General features: G+C 45.8%; 4 non-coding genes across 4 annotated transcripts; all 4 read left to right on the top strand.

The window, feature by feature from the left end:
* Window positions 1-3,694: 3,694 nt before the first annotated feature.
* Window positions 3,695-3,767, top strand: TRNAV-CAC (transfer RNA valine (anticodon CAC)). The gene has a single exon. It is a non-coding gene; the product is annotated as a tRNA-Val (tRNA).
* Window positions 3,768-4,864: 1,097 nt separating this feature from the next.
* Window positions 4,865-4,937, top strand: TRNAV-CAC (transfer RNA valine (anticodon CAC)). The gene has a single exon. It is a non-coding gene; the product is annotated as a tRNA-Val (tRNA).
* Window positions 4,938-8,803: 3,866 nt separating this feature from the next.
* On the top strand, window positions 8,804-8,876 carry TRNAV-AAC (transfer RNA valine (anticodon AAC)). The gene has a single exon. It is a non-coding gene; the product is annotated as a tRNA-Val (tRNA).
* A 10,156-nt stretch (window positions 8,877-19,032) lies between these two features.
* TRNAG-CCC (transfer RNA glycine (anticodon CCC)) lies at window positions 19,033-19,105 on the top strand. The gene has a single exon. It is a non-coding gene; the product is annotated as a tRNA-Gly (tRNA).
* The last annotated feature ends 545 nt before the right edge of the window (window positions 19,106-19,650 follow it).

Raw genomic sequence — 19,650 nt, 5'->3', positions numbered from 1 at the left:
TCTGAGCGCTATGTGACACGCTCGATGGCACAGCTGCCTGTGACCAAAGTGACGAGAGGATAATGGAGATTTTGAATCTCTGCGTACACTTTTGGACACTGGACACTTGTGGATTGTGTGATGCCCACTTATATCTGAGCGCTATGTGACATGCTCGATGGCACAGCTGCCTGTGACCAAAGTGACGAGAGGATAATGGAGATTTTGAATCTCTGCGTACACTTTTGGACACTGGACACTTGTAGATTGTGTGAGGCCCACTGATATCTGAGCGCTATGTGACAGGCTCGATGGCACAGCTGCCTGTGACCAAAGTGACGAGAGGATAATGGAGATTTTGAATCTCTGCGCCCACTTTTGGACACTGGACACTTGTGGATTGTGTGAGGCCCACTGATATCTGAGCGCTATGTGACACGCTCGATGGCACAGCTGCCTGTGACCAAAGTGACGAGAGGATAATGGAGATTTTGAATCTCTGCGTACACTTTTGGACACTGGACACTTGTGGATTGTGTGATGCCCACTTATATCTGAGCGCTATGTGACACGCTCGATGGCACAGCTGCCTGTGACCAAAGTGACGAGAGGATAATGGAGATTTTGAATCTCTGCGTACACTTTTGGACACTGGACACTTGTGGATTGTGTGATGCCCACTTATATCTGAGCGCTATGTGACACGCTCGATGGCACAGCTGCCTGTGACCAAAGTGACGAGAGGATAATGGAGATTTTGAATCTCTGCGTACACTTTTGGACACTGGACACTTGTAGATTGTGTGAGGCCCACTGATATCTGAGCGCTATGTGACAGGCTCGATGGCACAGCTGCCTGTGACCAAAGTGACGAGAGGATAATGGAGATTTTGAATCTCTGCGCCCACTTTTGGACACTGGACACTTGTGGATTGTGTGAGGCCCACTGATATCTGAGCGCTATGTGACACGCTCGATGGCACAGCTGCCTGTGACCAAAGTGACGAGAGGATAATGGAGATTTTGAATCTCTGCGTACAATTTTGGAGACTGGACACTTGTGGATTGTGTGAGGCACACTGATATCTGAGCGCTATGTGACACGCTCGATGGCACAGCTGTGACAAAAGTGACTAGAGGATAAGGGAGATTGGATTGCTTTTAATAAAGCAGTTTGCAGAGCAGTGGGTAAACAGCAATGCCAGTGTGTCAGGAAGCCTTAAAAGGCAGCCCAACAACCAACACCACTGATACACCACAATATAGCCTCCCCTTGCACTGCACACACAGTGACTTGTGTGTTGTGCAGGCCAAATCGCTAGCAGCAGAAGCAGTTTTTTTGCCTTCTTCCCTGCCTAACGCTCTCCCTACAGAATCAAAAGGCAAAAAACACACAAATATAACTAAAAAGTAAAAAATATACTGCAAATAATGCACAAAGGTAATGATAATAATAAGGGTTTTTAGTAAACATAATTTTGATCAAAATAATGTACAAGCCATCCCGCCACGTCACGGCAACCCTTGTGGGACAGTCCCTACTCTAGTATTTAAAACCTTTTCACTTGCCAAGTGGCGTGAATGTGAATAAGGGTCGAGCGACTGAACCACTAGTAACAGCTTAGGCCAGACTGGATGGCTTTCCCAGCTCAGAAAGAGGGCGGTCACACCCATATATGCACTGAATGCACAATGAAATGAATAAAAAACAAATCTGAACTGAGAAAAGTAAGTTAATGTGTATGCACAATGTAAGTGCATATTAACACATGACCATTAACCAGAGAAAACAAAGAGCAAAAAACACACAAATATAACTAAAAAGTAAAAAATATACTGCAAATAATGCACAAAGGTAATGATAATAATAAGGGTATTTAGTAAACATAATTTTGATCAAAATAATGTACAAGCCATCCCGCCACGTCACGGCAACCCTTGTGGGACAGTCCCTACTCTAGTATTTAAAACCTTTTCACTTGCCAAGTGGCGTGAATGTGAATAAGGGTCGAGCGACTGAACCACTAGTAACAGCTTAGGCCAGACTGGATGGCTTTCCCAGCTCAGAAAGAGGGCGGTCACACCCATATATGCACTGAATGCACAATGAAATGAATAAAAAACAAATCTGAACTGAGAAAAGTAAGTTAATGTGTATGCACAATGTAAGTGCATATTAACACATGACCATTAAACAGAGAAAACAAAAAGCAAAAAACACACAAATATAACTAAAAAGTAAAAAATATACTGCAAATAATGCACAAAGGTAATGATAATAATAAGAGTATTTAGTAAACATAATTTTGATCAAAATAATGTACAAGCCATCCCGCCACGTCACGGCAACCCTTGTGGGACAGTCCCTACTCTAGTATTTAAAACCTTTTCACTTGCCAAGTGGCGTGAATGTGAATAAGGGTCGAGCGACTGAACCACTAGTAACAGCTTAGGCCAGACTGGATGGCTTTCCCAGCTCAGAAAGAGGGTGGTCACACCCATATATGCACTGAATGCACAATGAAATGAATAAAAAACAAATCTGAACTGAGAAAAGTAAGTTAATGTGTATGCACAATGTAAGTGCATATTAACACATGACCATTAACCAGAGAAAACAAAAAGCAAAAAACACACAAATATAACTAAAAAGTAAAAAATATACTGCAAATAATGCACAAAGGTAATGATAATAATAAGGGTATTTAGTAAACATAATTTTGATCAAAATAAAGTACAAGCCATCCCGCCACGTCACGGCAACCCTTGTGGGACAGTCCCTACTCTAGTATTTAAAACCTTTTCACTTGCCAAGTGGCGTGAATGTGAATAAGGGTCGAGCAACTGAACCACTAGTAACAGCTTAGGCCAGACTGGATGGCTTTCCCAGCTCAGAAAGAGGGCGGTCACACCCATACATGCACTGAATGCACAATGAAATGAATAAAAAAACAAATCTGAACTGAGAAAAGTAAGTTAATGTGTATGCACAATGTAAGTGCATATTAACACATAACCATTAACCAGAGAAAACAAAAAGCCAAAAACACACAAATATAACTAAAAAGTAAAAAATATACTGCAAATAATGCACAAAGGTAATGATAATAATAAGGGTATTTAGTAAACATAATTTTGATCAAAATAATGTACAAGCCATCCCGCCACGTCATGGCAACCCTTGTGGTTTTTTTTTTTTTTTGTTTGTTTTTTATTATTTTTATTTTTTTTTTTATCCCTACAGAATCAGCAGCAACCTCTCCCTATACTAATATCGGCAGAAGTAAGATGGCGGTCGGCGTGCACGCCCTTTTATACCCCCTGTGACGCCCACCAAAGCAAGCCAATCACTTGCATGCCCTTCTAAAAGATGGTGGTGACCCGTGCCTAGGTCATCACGTTGCCCACATTGTCCGTGGATCCTGATTGGCTGAAAAAGAGCACAAAACAAACTTTTGAAACTCGACTTTGGCGCGTAAGTCGCCGACCTCGTGGCCGACCTCATCCTAGGGTCGGGTTTCGTTTCATGAAACCCGACTTTTGAATTTTTTCGACCCGTTTCGCTCAACTCTAGTTATCACGTTCGCCTAACACGCGAAAGGTCCCCAGATCGAAACTGGGCAGAAACACGCTGTTACCCTTTGGTATCCAAGCTTTTGACTTTCAGTTCTTGATCTCGATTGCTTGTTGTCACCACAGTAAGCGCTTGCATCCGGTTTCTGTAGTGTAGCGGTTATCACGTTCGCCTCACACGCGAAAGGTCCCCAGTTCGAAACTGGGCAGAAACACAGCCTTTTCTCTTGGAAAACGATCTTTTTGACTTTCAGTGCTTGTTCTTTATTGCTTGCCATGACCACAGCATTTTTTTTTTGTTTAAATCGGTTGGTTTCTGTAGTGTAGTGGTTATCACGTTTGCTTTACATGCGAATGGTCCTTAGTTTGAAACTGGGCAGAATCACAGCGTTCCTCTTGCAAACTACCGCTTTTGACAATGAGTGCTTGATCTTTAATGCTTGCCATGACCACAGTAAACGCTCTTGTCTGGTTACTGTAGTGTAGTGATTGTCCTGTTTGCCATCCTCCTGAAAGTTCCCTGTTTTGATCCCGGGCAGAAACATGTGGCTTTTCTTTATTTTGATCACAAACGTATATTGTTGGCTTAATTAGAATTAGTTAGCATATTCTATTGCTGGTTTAATGAGCATTACTTTTACCAATGTGATTATTTCTACCAGTTTTTGCTTTTGGCAAGCGTGTGTGTTTTTGACAGTGTCTAAGTGTTCCTAATTCAAGTAACACCTGATAGGATCAAGGTGCGAAAGCAGGCATCTAGGTGCTTTTTCTTTTTGGCTTTTGGACAAAGGCATGAGAATGTTTTGTGGAGCATGGTTTTGTTTCCCTGTTTGTTCTTTTTCTCCAATAGCCTGACAAATGAAAGGTTCCTGGGTTGCAAAATGCACTTTGTCCTGTCTTCAGACATAGAGGAAGACCTCTTGACTTTGACTGGCTGTTTTTTTCTTTTTCAAGTTCATTTCAGCATGTTGAAACATCTTTAGCTTTGCATGGAGTTTCTGAAGTGTAGTGGTTGTCACGTTCACCTCACACGCGAACGGTCCCCAGTTCGAAACTGGATAGAAGCATGACATTAGGCGTTGATATTAAAGCTTTTGACGTTGAGTCTTTGTTCTCGATGGCTCGTCATGACCACAGTAACCTTCTGCAGGCGGTTTCTGTAGTGTAGTGGTTATCACGTTCGCCTAACACGAGAAAGGTCCCCAGTTCGAAACTGGGCAGAAATACGCTGTTACCCTTTGGTATCCAAGCTTTTGACTTTCAGTTCTTGATCTCGATTGCTTGTTGTCACCACAGTAAGCGCTTGCATCTGGTTTCTGTAGTGTAGCGTTCATCACGTTCGCCTCACACGCGAAAGGTCCCCAGTTCGAAACTGGGCAGAAACACAGCTTTTTCTCTTGGAAAACGATCTTTTTTGACTTTCAGTGCTTGTTCTCTATTGCTTGCCATGACCACAGCATTTTTTGTTTGTTTGAATCGGTTGGTTTCTGTAGTGTAGCGGTTATCACGTTTGCTTAACACGCGAAAGGTCCTCAGTAGTGTTGAGCATTCCGATACCGCAAGTATCGGGTATCGGCCGATACTTGCTGTATCGGAATTCCGATACCGACTTCCGATATTTTTTCAATATCGGAATTCGGCATCGGAATCGGAAGTTCAAAGTTGATTGACAGACTGACGTCATCATGATGCGCGGTGTGTGCGCATCATGATGCGCCGTCATTTCGGGCCTTCCGGGGGTCTCTGCCGGCCTGCCGGGGGGCTGTGCCGGCCTGCCGGGGGGGCTGTGTGGACTGCCCGGGGTCTGTACCGGCCTGCCGGGGGGCTGTGCACCCTGTGGGGGTCTGTGCCGGCCTGCCGGGGGGCTGTGCCGGCCTGCCGGGGGGCTGTGCAGGCTCCGGGGGGCTGTGCCGGCCTGCCGGGGGGCTGTGCCGGCCTGCCGGGGGGCTGTGCAGGCTCCGGGGGGCTGTGCCGGCCTGCCGGGGGGCTGTGCCGGCCTGCCGGTGGTCTGTGCAGGCATCGTCCGATGGGACTACAAGTCCCATCGGGCGATGCCTGCTACCATGACAGTGATTGACACATTAGCCAATGATGGGACAGTAGTAGTCCCATCATCCGGCTAATGTGTTAAATGTTAAAAAAAAAAAATACTACATACATACTACATGCATGCTACATACATACTACATATATACTACATACATACTACATACATGCTACATACATACTGCATGCTACATACATACCACATACATACTACATACTACATATATACTACATGCATGCTACATACATACTACATGCTACATACATACTACATACATGCTACATACTACATACATACTACATACATACTACATACATGCTACATGCATGCTACATACATACTACATGCATGCTACATACATACTACATGCATGCTACATACATACTACATATATACTACATACATACTACATACATGCTACATACATACTGCATGCTACATACATACCACATACATACTACATACTACATATATACTACATGCATGCTACATACATACTACATGCTACATACATACTACATACATGCTACATACTACATACATACTACATACATACTACATACATGCTACATGCATGCTACATACATACTACATGCATGCTACATACATACTACATGCATGCTACATACATACTACATGCTACATACATACATACATACTACATATATACTACATGCATGCTACATACATACTACATGCTACATACATACCACATACATACATGCTACATACATACTACATATATACTACATGCATGCTACATACATACTACATATATACTACATGCATGCTACATACATACTGCATGCTACATGCATGCTACATACATACTACATACATACTACATACATACCACATATATACTACATACATACAATACATTCATACAATACATACATAGACATACAGTACATATAACATAGAGTAACATACTTACCAATACTTGTCACATTGTTCCCCGAAGCCATTGTCGTCTACGGAATAAATATTAACATAACAAACCACAAAAATACTCACCCACGATCCGAAGCAGTCCACGAGTGTGTCCCACGACGATCTTGGGTAGAGAACGGCAGCATCAGATGATGCTGCCGTTCTCTACGGGCTGCAGGAATCCAATGACGGAAGGTAGGTATCCTTCCGCACTGTATTCCTCCGCCACTTAAAAAAAAAAAAGTCCCTAGTCTCACTTTATGCCATTGCTGCGTGGGAAATTCCCACACAGCAATGGCATAAAGTGAGACTAGGGACTTTTTTTTTTTAAGTGGCGGAGGAATACAGTGCGGAAGGATACCTACCTTCCGTCATTGGATTCCTGCAGCCCGTAGAGAACGGCAGCATCATCTGATGCTGCCGTTCTCTACCCAAGATCGTCGTGGGACACACTCGTGGACTGCTTCGGATCGTGGGTGAGTATTTTTGTGGTTTGTTATGTTAATATTTATTCCGTAGACGACAATGGCTTCGGGGAACAATGTGACAAGTATTGGTAAGTATGTTACTCTATGTTATATGTACTGTATGTCTATGTATGTATTGTATGAATGTATTGTATGTATGTAGTATATATGTGGTATGTATGTAGCATGTAGTATGTATGTAGCATGCATGTAGTATATATGTAGTATGTATGTAGCATGCAGTATGTATGTAGCATGCATGTAGTATATATGTAGTATGTATGTAGCATGTAGTATGTATGTAGCATGCATGTAGTATGTATGTAGTATGTAGTATGTAGTATATATGTAGTATGTATGTTGCATGTAGTATTTATGTAGTATGAATGTAGCATGTATGTAGTATGACTGTAGCATGTATGTAGTATGCATGTTGTATGTATGTAGCATGTAATTTTTTTTTTTTTTTTTTTTTTTTTACATTTAACACATTAGCCGGATGATGGGACTACTACTGTCCCATCATTGGCTAATGTGTCAATCACTGTCATGGTAGCAGGCATCGCCCGATGGGACTTGTAGTCCCATCGGACGATGCCTGCACAGACCCCCGAAGCCTGCACAGCCCCCCGGCAGGCCGGCACAGCCCCCCGGCAGGCCGGCACAGCCCCCCGGAGCCTGCACAGCCCCCCGGCAGGCCGGCACAGCCCCCCGGCAGGCCGGCACAGCCCACCGGAGCCTGCACAGCCCCCCGGCAGGCCGGCACAGACCACCGGAGCCTGCACAGACCCCCTGGCAGGCCGGCACAGCCCCCCGAAAGGCCCGTACAGACCCCAGAGAGGCTGTACAAGGGCAGGAAAGGGTTTTTCTTATTCCGATACCGGAAGTCCCATAGACTTGAATGGGACTTCCGGTATCGGAATCGGCGATACCGATACTTTTTTTAAAGATCGGCCGATACCATCCGATAAGATACTTTGAAGTATCGGACGGTATCGCTCAACTCTAGTCCTCAGTTCAAAACTGGGCAGAAACACAGCATTCCTCTTGCAAACTAGTGCTTTTGACAATGAGTGCTTGATCTTTAATGCTTGCCATGACCACAGTAAACGCTCTTGTCTGGTTACTGTAGTGTAGTGATTGTCCTGTTTGCCATCCTCCTGAAAGTTCCCTGTTTTGATCCCGGGCAGAAACATGTGGCTTTTCTTTATTTTGATCACAAACGTATATTGTTGGCTTAATTAGCCTTAGTTAGCATATGCTATTGCTGGTTTAATGAGCATTACTTTTACCAATGTGATTATTTCTACCCGTTTTTGCTTTTGGCAAGCATGTGTGTTTTTGACAGTGTCTAAGTGTTCCTAATTCAAGTAACACCTGATAGGATCAAGGTGCGAAAGCAGGCATCTAGGTGCTTTTTCTTTTTGGCTTTTGGACAAAGGCATGAGAATGTTTTGTGGAGCATGGTTTTGTTTCCCTGTTTGTTCTTTTTCTCCAATAGCCTGACAAATGAAAGGTTCCTGGGTTGCAAAATGCACTTTGTCCTGTCTTCAGACATAGAGGAAGACCTCTTGACTTTGGCTGGCTGTTTTTTTCTTTTGCAAGTTCATTTCAGCATGTTTAGACATCTTTACCTTTCCATGGAGTTTCTGAAGTGTAGTGGTTGTCACGTTCACCTCACACGCAAACGGTCCCCAGTTCGAAACTGGATAGAAGCATGACATTAGGCGTTGATATTAAAGCTTTTGACGTTGAGTCTTTGTTCTCGATGGCTCGTCATGACCACAGTAATCTTCCGCAGCCGGTTTCTGTAGTGTAGTGGTTATCACGTTCGCCTAACACGCAAAAGGTCCCCAGTTCGAAACTGGGCAGAAACACGCTGTTACCCTTTGGTATCCAAGCTTTTGACTTTCAGTTCTTGATCTCGATTGCTTGTTGTCACCACAGTAAGCACTTGCTTCCGGTTTCTGTAGTGCAGCGGTTATCATGTTTGCCTCACACGCGAAAGGTCCCCAGTTCGAAACTTGGCAGAAACACAGCTTTTTCTCTTGGAAAACGATCTTTTTGACTTTCAGTGCTTGTTCTTTATTGCTTGCCATGACCACAGCATTTTTTGTTTTTTTTATATCAGTTGGTTTCTGTAGTGTAGAGGTTATCACGTTCGTTTTACACGCGAAAGGTTCTCAGTTCAAAACTGGGCAGAAACACAGCGTTTCTCTTGCAAACTTGCGCTTTTGACAATGAGTGCTTGATCTTCAATGCTTGCCATGACCGCAGTAAATGCTCTTGTCTGGTTACTGTAGTGTAGTGATTGTCCTGTTTGCCATCCTCCTGAAAGTTCCCTGTTTTGATCCCGGGCAGAAACATGTGGCTTTTCTTTATTTTGATCACAAACGTATATTGTTGGCTTAATTAGCATTAGTTAGCATATTCTATTGCTGGTTTAATGAGCATTACTTTTACCAATGTGATTATTTCTACCCGTTTTTGCTTTTGGCAAGCATGTGTGTTTCTGACAGTGTCTAAGTGTTCCTAATTCAAGTAACACCTGATAGGATCAAGGTGCGAAAGCAGGCATCTAGGTGCTTTTTCTTTTTAGCTTTTGGACAAAGGCATGAGAATGTTTTGTGGAGCATGGTTTTGTTTCCCTGTTTGTTCTTTTTCTCCAATAGCCTGACAAATGAAAGGTTCCTGTGTTGCAAAATGCACTTTGTCCTGTCTTCAGACATAGAGGAAGACCTCTTGACTTTGGCTGGCTGTTTTTTTCTTTTTCAAGTTCATTTCAGCATGTTTAAACATCTTTATCTTTGCATGGAGTTTCTGAAGTGTAGTGGTTGTCACTAGAGTTGAGCGACTTTTGGTTTTTTAGGGTCGCGTTTCGTTTCGTGAAACCCGACTTTTCCAAAAGTCGGGTCGAGCAAGATCGTCCGATTATAGGGAAAAGTCGGGGTCGTCCCGAAACACGAATCCCAATGTAAGTCAATGGGGAATAAAAGTCGGCAGTGAGAGGAGGACAGGAAACACACCTACAGTGCCCATTTGAATGCCAAAAGCATCAATTCTTCTTACTTAAGCTTGTCAACCTTAATTAACTTCATAATACAAGTTACGCACTGAAAAATGGGGGTTATTTGGCTAAATTTGTGGGGGGGGAGGGCTGACTGCAGGTTTTCATGTGCCCTGGGCGAAAGAGCGCCCCTTTAACACATACCACAACTCATCATGCTCCGATACGGCAGAGAAATAGCGGTATAGTACAATGAAAAATACCTCACTTTTTACATCTCATGACGAGGCCCATCTATTTCTCCATACAAAATCATTGGTCCCATATAATGTTTGAAACAGTATATGATGAGCTCCACATAATGCTACAGTATATGTTGGTCCCCATGGATGAAGCTCCACTGTCTTATGGGCCCAAATAATGCTCCAAACATAATGGGCCCCATTTCTAATGCTCTAGTGTATAATGGGCAGTGTAAATGCTGCTCCAGTGTCTGATGTCCACCTTTGGAATTTTCCAGTGTATGGTGGGCCCCATCTATCATTCTCCAGAGTATAGTGCGCCCCAAAAATTGCTGTCCCAACATAGAAAACAATCAAATAAGTCTCCTCGCTAGGGAATCCCTGTACTTGTCTGGACAGGTGCTGTAGCTTGCTTAACAGCTCGCCAGCCGTTCTCACGCCCAGTATGGATTGCACGTGATTGCACAAAGGTTAGAAAGGGTACCGTATCCCTGGATAACATGTATGGATAGCGTACACATTCAAAATATATGTCTATACAGCATGAGGCAGGCTCAGACGGTGTTAGGGCCAGTATGGATTGCACGTCATTGCACAAAGGTTAGAAGGGGTACCGTATCCCCGGATAACATGTATGGATAGCGTACACATTCAAAATATATGTCTATACAGCATGAGGCAGGCTCAGACGGTGTTAGGCCCAGTATGGATTGCACGTCATTGCACAAAGGTTAGAAGGGGTACCGTATCCCCGGATAACATGTATGGATAGCGTACACATTCAAAATATATGTCTATACAGCATGAGGCAGGCTCAGACGGTGTTAGGCCCTGTATGGATTGCACGTGATTGCACAAAGGTTAGAAAGGGTACCGTATCCCTGGATAACATGTATGGATAGCGTACACATTCAAAATATATGTCTATACAGCATGAGGCAGGCTCAGACGGTGTTAGGCCCAGTATGGATTGCACGTCATTGCACAAAGGTTAGAAGGGGTACCTTATCCCCGGATACCATGTATGGATAGCGTACACATTCAAAATATATGTCTATACAGCATGAGGCAGGCTCAGACGGTGTTAGGCCCAGTATGGATTGCACGTCATTGGACAAAGGTTAGAAAGGGTACCGTATCCCTGGATAACATGTATGGATAGCGTACACATTCAAAATATATGTCTCAGGAGGCAGGCTCAGACGGTGTCAGGCACAGTATGGATTTGACGGCCCAGATTACACAGCGGAGGAGCAGGGAGAGGTAAAGATTGCAAATGCTGGGGCCCTTGCCAAGCAAGGGGGGCCCACTCGTGGGCGTCGGTACTGGCACTGGGCCCCTCATAGTACAGCGGTGTGTCTGACGGCGGGTGTGCACCACCACCGTCAGAGACACTTGATTGCACTATGAGGGACCCTGTGCCAGTGCCCGCGCCCAAGAGTCGGCCTACCCACCTGTCCAGGGCAACGGCACTCGCACGGTGTCGTGCGCTAGGTGGTGACCCCGGCCATGGGGGGGAGGCAGCACAGTTAGGGAGTTTTAGAAAGTGGCATATGTTGATGTTGGACATTCAACTGATGCAAAAGGCGAAATAGGTGAAGTACCAGGAAGAGGTGGACCAAAGCAAGCCATTTTTCTGTCACCCTATGTGTCATCAGGGGAAGGTGGGACAAAATCCTTGGAAACCCATGCGTGGTTCATGTTAATGCAGGCTAGATCATCCACATTTTGGGTTGACAGACGGGTCCTTTTTTCTGTCAGGATTGATCCAGCTGCACTGAAGACTCTTTCCGATAGCACACTTGCAGCTGGGCAAGCGAGCTCCTGTAAGGCATATTGTGCCAATTCAGGCCAGGTGTCCAGTTTAGCGGCCCAATAGTCAAAGGGGAATGACCTGTGTGGGAGAACATCGATATGGTAGGAAAAGTAGTTTGTAACCATAGTTGACAACTGCTGTCTCCTGTCACTTTCCATCGATGCAGTATTACCAGTTGTGTGAGCGGTATTTGAAAAATCAGTCCACAACATTGTGATGAAACCCCTGTCTCCAACGCCACTTCTGCTGTGTGCACCACGAACACCTCTGCCAAGCTGCCCCCGGCCCGTACGGCTCGTGTGAGAACCATCACAGCTGCTGTGTGCTGGGAATGCCTCAAGCAACCGATTTACCAGAGTTGCTTGTTTATTAGCCAATATTAGGTCAAGGTTCTCCTGTGGCATGATGTTTTGTAATTTGCCTTTATAGCGTGGATCCAGGATGCTGGCCAACCAGTAGTCGTCATCGTTCATCATTTTGGCTATGCGGGGGTCCCTTTTTAGGATCCGCAAGGCATAATCTGACATGTGGGCCAATGTTCCCGGTGTCAATGATGCACTGCGAGTGCTGGGTGGAGGAGCACTTTCTGGCAAATCCACATCCCTCCAGTCACGCACAAACCCTGTACCAGACCTTGCCACGCCAACATTTTCACTTGCCCCACGAGATGCATCCTCCTCCCCTAAGTAATCATCCCCATCATCCTCCTCCTCCTCCTCCTCTTCTTCCTCCACCTCGTCCAGGAGAGGTCCCTGAGCAGACAATGGCTGAATGTCATCAAGGATTCCCTCCTCCTCTTCCTCCTCATCAACATGAGGAGACACAGATTAGATATTAGAAAAAACTTTTTGACAGTTAGAGTGATCAATGAGTGGAACAGGCTGCCACGAGAAGTGGTGAGTTCTCCTTCAATGGAAGTCTTCAAACAGAGGCTGGACAGACATCTGACTGGGATGATTTAGCGAATCCTGCTTTGAGCAGGGGGTTGGACCAGATGGCCCAGGAGGTCCCTTCCAACTCTACGATTCTATGATTCTATGATTCTATGATTCTATGATTGGCTGCAGACGCCTGCTCCTTAAGGTGCGTCAAAGTTTGCATGAGCAGACGCATAAGTGGGATGCTCATGCTTAGGATGGCGTCGTCTGCGCTTACGAGCCGTGTGCATTCCTCAAAACACTGAAGGACTTTACAAAGGTCTTTCAGCTTCAACCACTGCACACCTGTCAACTCCATGTCTGCTCTCAAAGTGCCTGGCCGTGTATCCTCCCACAAATGCATTATGGCCTGCCTCTGCTCGCACAGCCGCTCTACCATGTGCAGGGTGGAGTTCCACCTTGTTGCAATGTCGATAATGAGGCGGTGGTTGGGAAGGTGGAGCAATCGCTGCAGCTTCTGCATGCGAACGGAGTGTACAGGCGACCGGCGGATGTGCGCGCACAGTCTTCGCACCTTCTGGAGCAGGGCTGTTAACTCCGGATAATTTTTGAGGAAGCACTGCACCACCAGGTTCAAGGTGTGAGCCAAGCAAGGTATGTGGCTGAGTTTTGAAAGGGCTATGGCTGCCACAAAATTACGGCCGTTATCACTAACTACCTTGTCTGCCTCAAGATGTACACTGCCCAGCCATGACTCAGTTTGTAGCTTCAAGTACTCGGCCAGCACCTCGGCGGTGTGTCTGTCGCCCAAACACATCATCTGCAACACAGCCTGCTGACACTTTCCACTAGCTGCTCGATAGGGGGACACATCGTGTGCAACAGTGGCAGCTGCAGATGGAGTGCTCGTACGACTGCGCTCTGTGGACGAGCTGTCGCTTCTGGAGGAGGAGGAGGAGGAGGGTCGAACGCCTACAGCCAACTGTTTCCTATACCGTGGGCTAGGCAGCACTGTCCCACCACCGCTGTCCCCTGTGGACCCTGCATCCACCACATTAACCCAGTGCGCAGTGATGGACACGTAACGGCCCTGGCCATGCCGACTGGACCATGCATCAGTTGTGAGGTGCACCTTTCCGCTCACTGACTGCTTGAGTGCATGGACAATGCGGTCTTTCACATGATGGTGGAGGGCTGGGATGGCTTTGCGAGAGAAGAAGTGGCGACTGGGTAGGTCATAGAATGGTACTGCATAGGCCATGAGTTCGCGGACAGCTGTGCTTTCCACCAACCGAAAGGGCATCATCTCAAACGAGATTAGTTTGGCAATGTGGGCGTTCAAACCCAGTGTACGCGGATGAGAGACTGAGTACTTTCTTGACCTACTCATAGTGTCTGGGAGGGTGAGCTGGACTTGAGAGCTGCATATGGTGGAAGTAGCGGTGGACAGGGCGGACTGAGAGAGGGTTGATGATGGTGATGGAGTTGTTGTTCTTTCTGATGGCCTAGAATCAGTCTTTCGTTGATATAACAGTGGGATTCCGTGACTGCTGTGGCCTTGCAACGACACCTCAACATTTGCTGCTGTGCTAACCGGTGGGCTTACAGTGGGGGAAACAATGTAGCGTTGCTGACTACCTTCGTTGTGATCAGTTGCACATGTGGCACTTGAGGTTTGGTGTTGTGTCCACGCTTGCAAGTGCATGCTGGTTAAATGTCTAAGCATGCAACTGGTATTCAAATTTTTCAGATTTTTCCCTCGGCTAAAGGTCTTTGTGCACTTCTTACAGATAACCTTGGCCTGATCATGAGGATTTTGTTCAAAAAACTGCCACACTGCACTCTTCCTTCTTTGGCAGACATTTTGCGGCATAGCACGCTGTGATCTTTTGACCCTCTGGACAAGCTGTCCAGCAACTCTTTTGATGTTTGGAACCTGTCTTTGGAGTGCTCCGGGCCTGCCAGATAACAGCTGTTGCGATGTCGATGTCTGCTGTGGATGCTCCTCATCTGAGCTATTGGAAGCAGCACCCTCTTCCCCCAATGGATGCCAATCTGGGTCAACAACTGGGTCATCCATCACCTCCTCTTCTATGTCATGTGCACCTTTCTCTGTGTCACCGTGTATGGTGGTATAGTGTGCGGGAAGGGGCACCTGAGTCTCATCAGGGTCAAAATCTGTCTCTGTACACTGCGAGGACAATGTAGTGCTCTGAGTGAATGTACCAGCAGAATCATCCATCAGCGGCTGTGCATCGGTGCACTCCATGTCAGATTCATCTTGGCCTGGGTAATTCACCATTTGACTTGATAATCCAGGCATGGTATGTGAAAACAGCTCCATGGAGTAATCAGTAGTATGGCCTGCATCATCCTTCAATCTTGGTTGGGGTGAAGGACACAAGGAAAGGTGTGGTTCATGAACATGAGCCTCCAATGACAACTCAGTGCTTTTACTTTTTACAACTGAAGAAGAGGAGGCGATAGAGCTGGAGGCTGAGTCAGCAATGTAAGACAAAACTTTTTCCTGATGCTCTGCCTTTAAAAGCGGTTTGCCAACTCCTAGAAAACTAAGCGTTCGAGTCCTTATGTAGCCAGACGATGACGCAGGGTCAGCACCTCCTGCATTCGGTCCTATTTTGCTCTTGCCACTACCATCAGATCCACCACCAACACCATCATTACCAGCTGCCAACCCCCGCCCAATTCCACGGCCTCTTCCACCAGCCTTCCTCATTTTTGGTAGAAATGTAGACAAAATCCAACAAACTATATAGTAATGTAAAACAAGGTACAAGGTGTCTATAGGACAGGGGAGTTTTCGAATTTCTGCACACACTTGTGGACAGTGGACACTTGTGGATTGTGTGCGGCCCACTGATATCTGAGCGATATGTGACACGCTCGATGGCACAGCTGCCTGTGACCAAAGTGACGAGAGGATAATGGAGATTTTGAATCTCTGCGTACACTTTAGGACACTGGACACTTGTGGATTGTGTGCGGCCCACTGATATCTGAGCGCTATGTGACACGCTCGATGGCACAGCTGCCTGTGACCAAAGTGACGAAAGGATAATGGAGATTTTGAATCTCTGCGTACACTTGTGGACAGTGGACACTTGTGGATTGTGTGAGGCCCACTGATATCTGAGCGCTATGTGACACGCTCAATGGCACAGCTGCCTGTGACCAAAGTGACGAAAGGATAATGGAGATTTTGAATCTCTGCGTACACTTGTGGACACTGGACACTTGTGGATTGTGTGAGGCCCACTGATATCTGAGCGCTATGTGACACGCTCGATGGCACAGCTGCCTGTGACCAAAATGACGAGAGGATAATGGAGATTTTGAATCTCTGCGTACACTTTTTGACACTGGACACTTGTGGATTGTGTGCGGCCCACTGATATCTGAGCGCTATGTGACACGCTCGATGGCACAGCTGCCTGTGACCAAAGTGACGAGAGGATAATGGAGATTTTGAATCTCTGCGTACACTTGTGGGCAGTGGACACTTGTGGATTGTCTGCGGCCCACTGATATCTGAGCGCTATGTGACACGCTCGATGGCACAGCTGCCTGTGACCAAAGTGACGAGAGGATAATGGAGATTTTGAATCTCTGCGTACACTTGTGGACAGTGGACACTTTTGGATTGTGTGCGGCCCACTGATATCTGAGAGCTATGTGACACGCTCGATGGCACAGCTGCCTGTGACCAAAGTGACGAGGGGATAATGGAGATTTTGAATCTCTGCGTACACTTTTGGACACTGGACACTTGTGGATTGTGTGCGGCCCACTGATATCTGAGCGCTATGTGACACGATCGATGGCACAGCTGCCTGTGACCAAAGTGACGAGAGGATAAGGGAGATTGGATTGCTTTTAAAAAAGCAGTTTGCGGAGCAGTGGGTAAACAGCAATGCCAGCGTGTCAGGAAGCCTTAAAAGGCAGCCCAACAACCAACACCACTGATACACCACAATATAGCCTCCCCTTGCACTGCACACACAGTGACTTGTGTGTTGTGCAGGCCAAATCGCTAGCAGCAGAAGCAGTTTTTTTGTCTTCTTCCCTGCCTAACGCTCTCCCTACAGAATCAGCAGCAACCTCTCCCTATACTAAGATCGGCAGAAGTAAGATGGCGGTCGGCGTGCACGCCCTTTTATACCCCCTGTGACGCCCACCAAAGCAAGCCAATCACTTGCATGCCCTTCTGAAAGATGGTGGTGACCCGTGCCTATGTCATCACGTTGCCCACAGTGTCCGTGGATCCTGATTGGCTGAAAAAGAGCGCAAAACAAACTTTTGAAACGCGACTTTGGCGCGTAAGTCGCCGACCTCGTGGCCGACCTCATCCTAGGGTCGGGTTTCGTTTCATGAAACCCGACTTTGCCAAAAGTCGGCGACTTTTGAATTTTTTCGACCCGTTTCGCTCAACTCTAGTTGTCACGTTCACCTCACACGCGAACGGTCCCTAGTTCGAAACTGGATAGAAGCATGACATTAGGCGTTGATATTAAATCTTTTGACGTTGAGTCTTTGTTCTCGATGGCTCGTCATGACCACAGTAACCTTCCGCAGCCGGTTTCTGTAGTGTAGTGGTTATCACGTTCGCCTAACACGCGAAAGGTCCCCAGTATGAAACTGGGCAGAAACACGCTGTTAGGCTGGTTTCACATTTGCGTTTTTTTTCGCGGTAATTTAGCGCTAAATAGTGCATGCGTTTTTTTTTCCTATACTTTGCATGGGATGCGCTTATGTGCGCATACACATGCGTTTGTACGCGTTTTACCGCGCATGCGTTTTTTTGCGGTATGCGCTCGGGCGCACAAAATGCAACTTGTTGCATTTTTTGTGCGTCCGATTTGCCTCAAAAAAACGCATGCGCGCGCAATGCGTTTTTTTACAGCAAGACACCCATTATAAGTCTATGGTGAGCATATGTGCGCATTGGCATGCTTATGTATGCGTTCTTTTGCACATGCGTTTTTTTTTTACCATTAGTTTAGACAATGGAATTTAGGGGTTTGGGTAAAGTTAGGGTTAGTTAAGGGGGTTTAGGGTTAGGGTTAGGGTCAGGGTTAGGGTTAGGGTTAGGGTTAGGGTCAGGGTTAGGGTTAAGTATGGTTTGGTTAAGGGTTAGGGTCAGGGTTAGGGTTAGGGTCAGGGTTAGGGTTAGGGTTAGGGTTAGGGTTAAGGTTAAGTATGGTTTGGTTAAGGGTTAGGGTTAGGGTTAGGGTTAGGGTCAGGGTTAGGGTTAGGGTCAGGGTTAGGGTTAAGTATGGTTTGGTTAAGGGTTAGGGTCAGGGTTAGGGTTAGGGTTAGGGTTAAGTATGGTTTGGTTAAGGGTTAGGGTTAGGGATAGGGTCAGGGTTAGGGTTAGGGTTAGGGTTAGGGTTAAGGTTAAGTATGGTTTGGTTAAAGGTTAGGGTTAGGGTTAGGGTCAGGGTAAGGGTTAGGGTTAGGGTCAGGGTTAGGGTTAAGAATGGTTTGGTTAAGGGTTAGGGTTAGGGTTAGGGTTAAGTATGGTTTGGTTAAGGGTTAGGGTCAGGGTTAGGGTTAGGGTTAGGGTTAGGGTCAGGGTTAGGGTTAGGGTTAAGGTTAAGTATGGTTTGGTTAAGGGTTAGGGTCAGGGTTAGGGTTAGGGTTAGGGTTAGGGTAAGGGTTAGGGTTAAGTATGGTTTGGTTAAGGGTTAGGGTTAGGGTTAGGGTTAGGGTCAGGGTTAGGGTTAGGGTTAGGGTTAGGGTCAGGGTTAGGGTTAGTAAAGTCATGGTTTGGGCTAGTGTGAGTGGCCACCTAATGTTGGAAATAAACGCAAACGCGGTAAAAACGCACTAAAAACGCATACAAACGCTTAAAAACGCTGCGTTTTTTTCATGCATGCTCATAAAAATGCTTGAAAAAAACGCAGCAGTTGTATGCTTTTGTATGCGTTTTTCAATGCGTTTTTTTGCGGGAAAAACGCGCTGCAAAAAAAAGCAAGTGTGAAACAGGCCTAACCCTTTGGTATCCAAGCTTTTGACTTTCAGTTCTTGATCTCGATTGCTTGTTGTCACCACAGTAAGAAATTGCATCTGGTTTCTGTAGTGTAGTGGTTATCATGTTCGCCTCCCACGCGAGAGGTCCCCAGTTCGAAACTGGGCAGAAACACAGCTTTTTCTCTTGGAAAACGATCTTTTTGACTTTCAGTGCTTGTTCTTTATTGCTTGCCATGACCACAGCATTTTTTGATTGTTTGAATCGGTTGGTTTCTGTAGTGTAGCGTTTATCACGTTCGCTTTACACGCGAAAGGTCCTCAGTTTGAAACTGGGCAGAAACACAGCGTTCCTCTTGCAAACTAGTGCTTTTGACAATGAGTGCTTGATCTTTAATGCTTGCCATGACCACATTAAATGCTCTTGTCTGGTTACTGTAGTGTAGTGATTGTCCTGTTTGTCATCCTCCTGAAATTTCCCTGTTTTGATCCCGGGCAGAAACATGTGGCTTTTCTTTATTTTGATCACAAACGTATATTGTTGGCTTAATTAGCCTTAGTTAGCATATTCTATTGGTGGTTTAATGAGCATTACTTTTACCAATGTGATTATTTCTACCCGTTTTTGCTTTTGGCAAGCATGTGTGTTTTTGACAGTGTCTAAGTGTTCCTAATTCAAGTAACACCTGATAGGATCAAGGTGCGAAAGCAGGCATCTAG

This window comes from Dendrobates tinctorius, unplaced genomic scaffold (genome assembly GCF_039654945.1).
Source record: "Dendrobates tinctorius isolate UK_male_01 unplaced genomic scaffold, ASM3965494v1 ptg000332l, whole genome shotgun sequence".
NCBI classification, from domain to species: Eukaryota; Metazoa; Chordata; class Amphibia; order Anura; family Dendrobatidae; genus Dendrobates; species Dendrobates tinctorius.
Note: the sequence above shows the minus strand (reverse complement) of the source record. Positions and strands in the feature narration are given on the sequence as shown.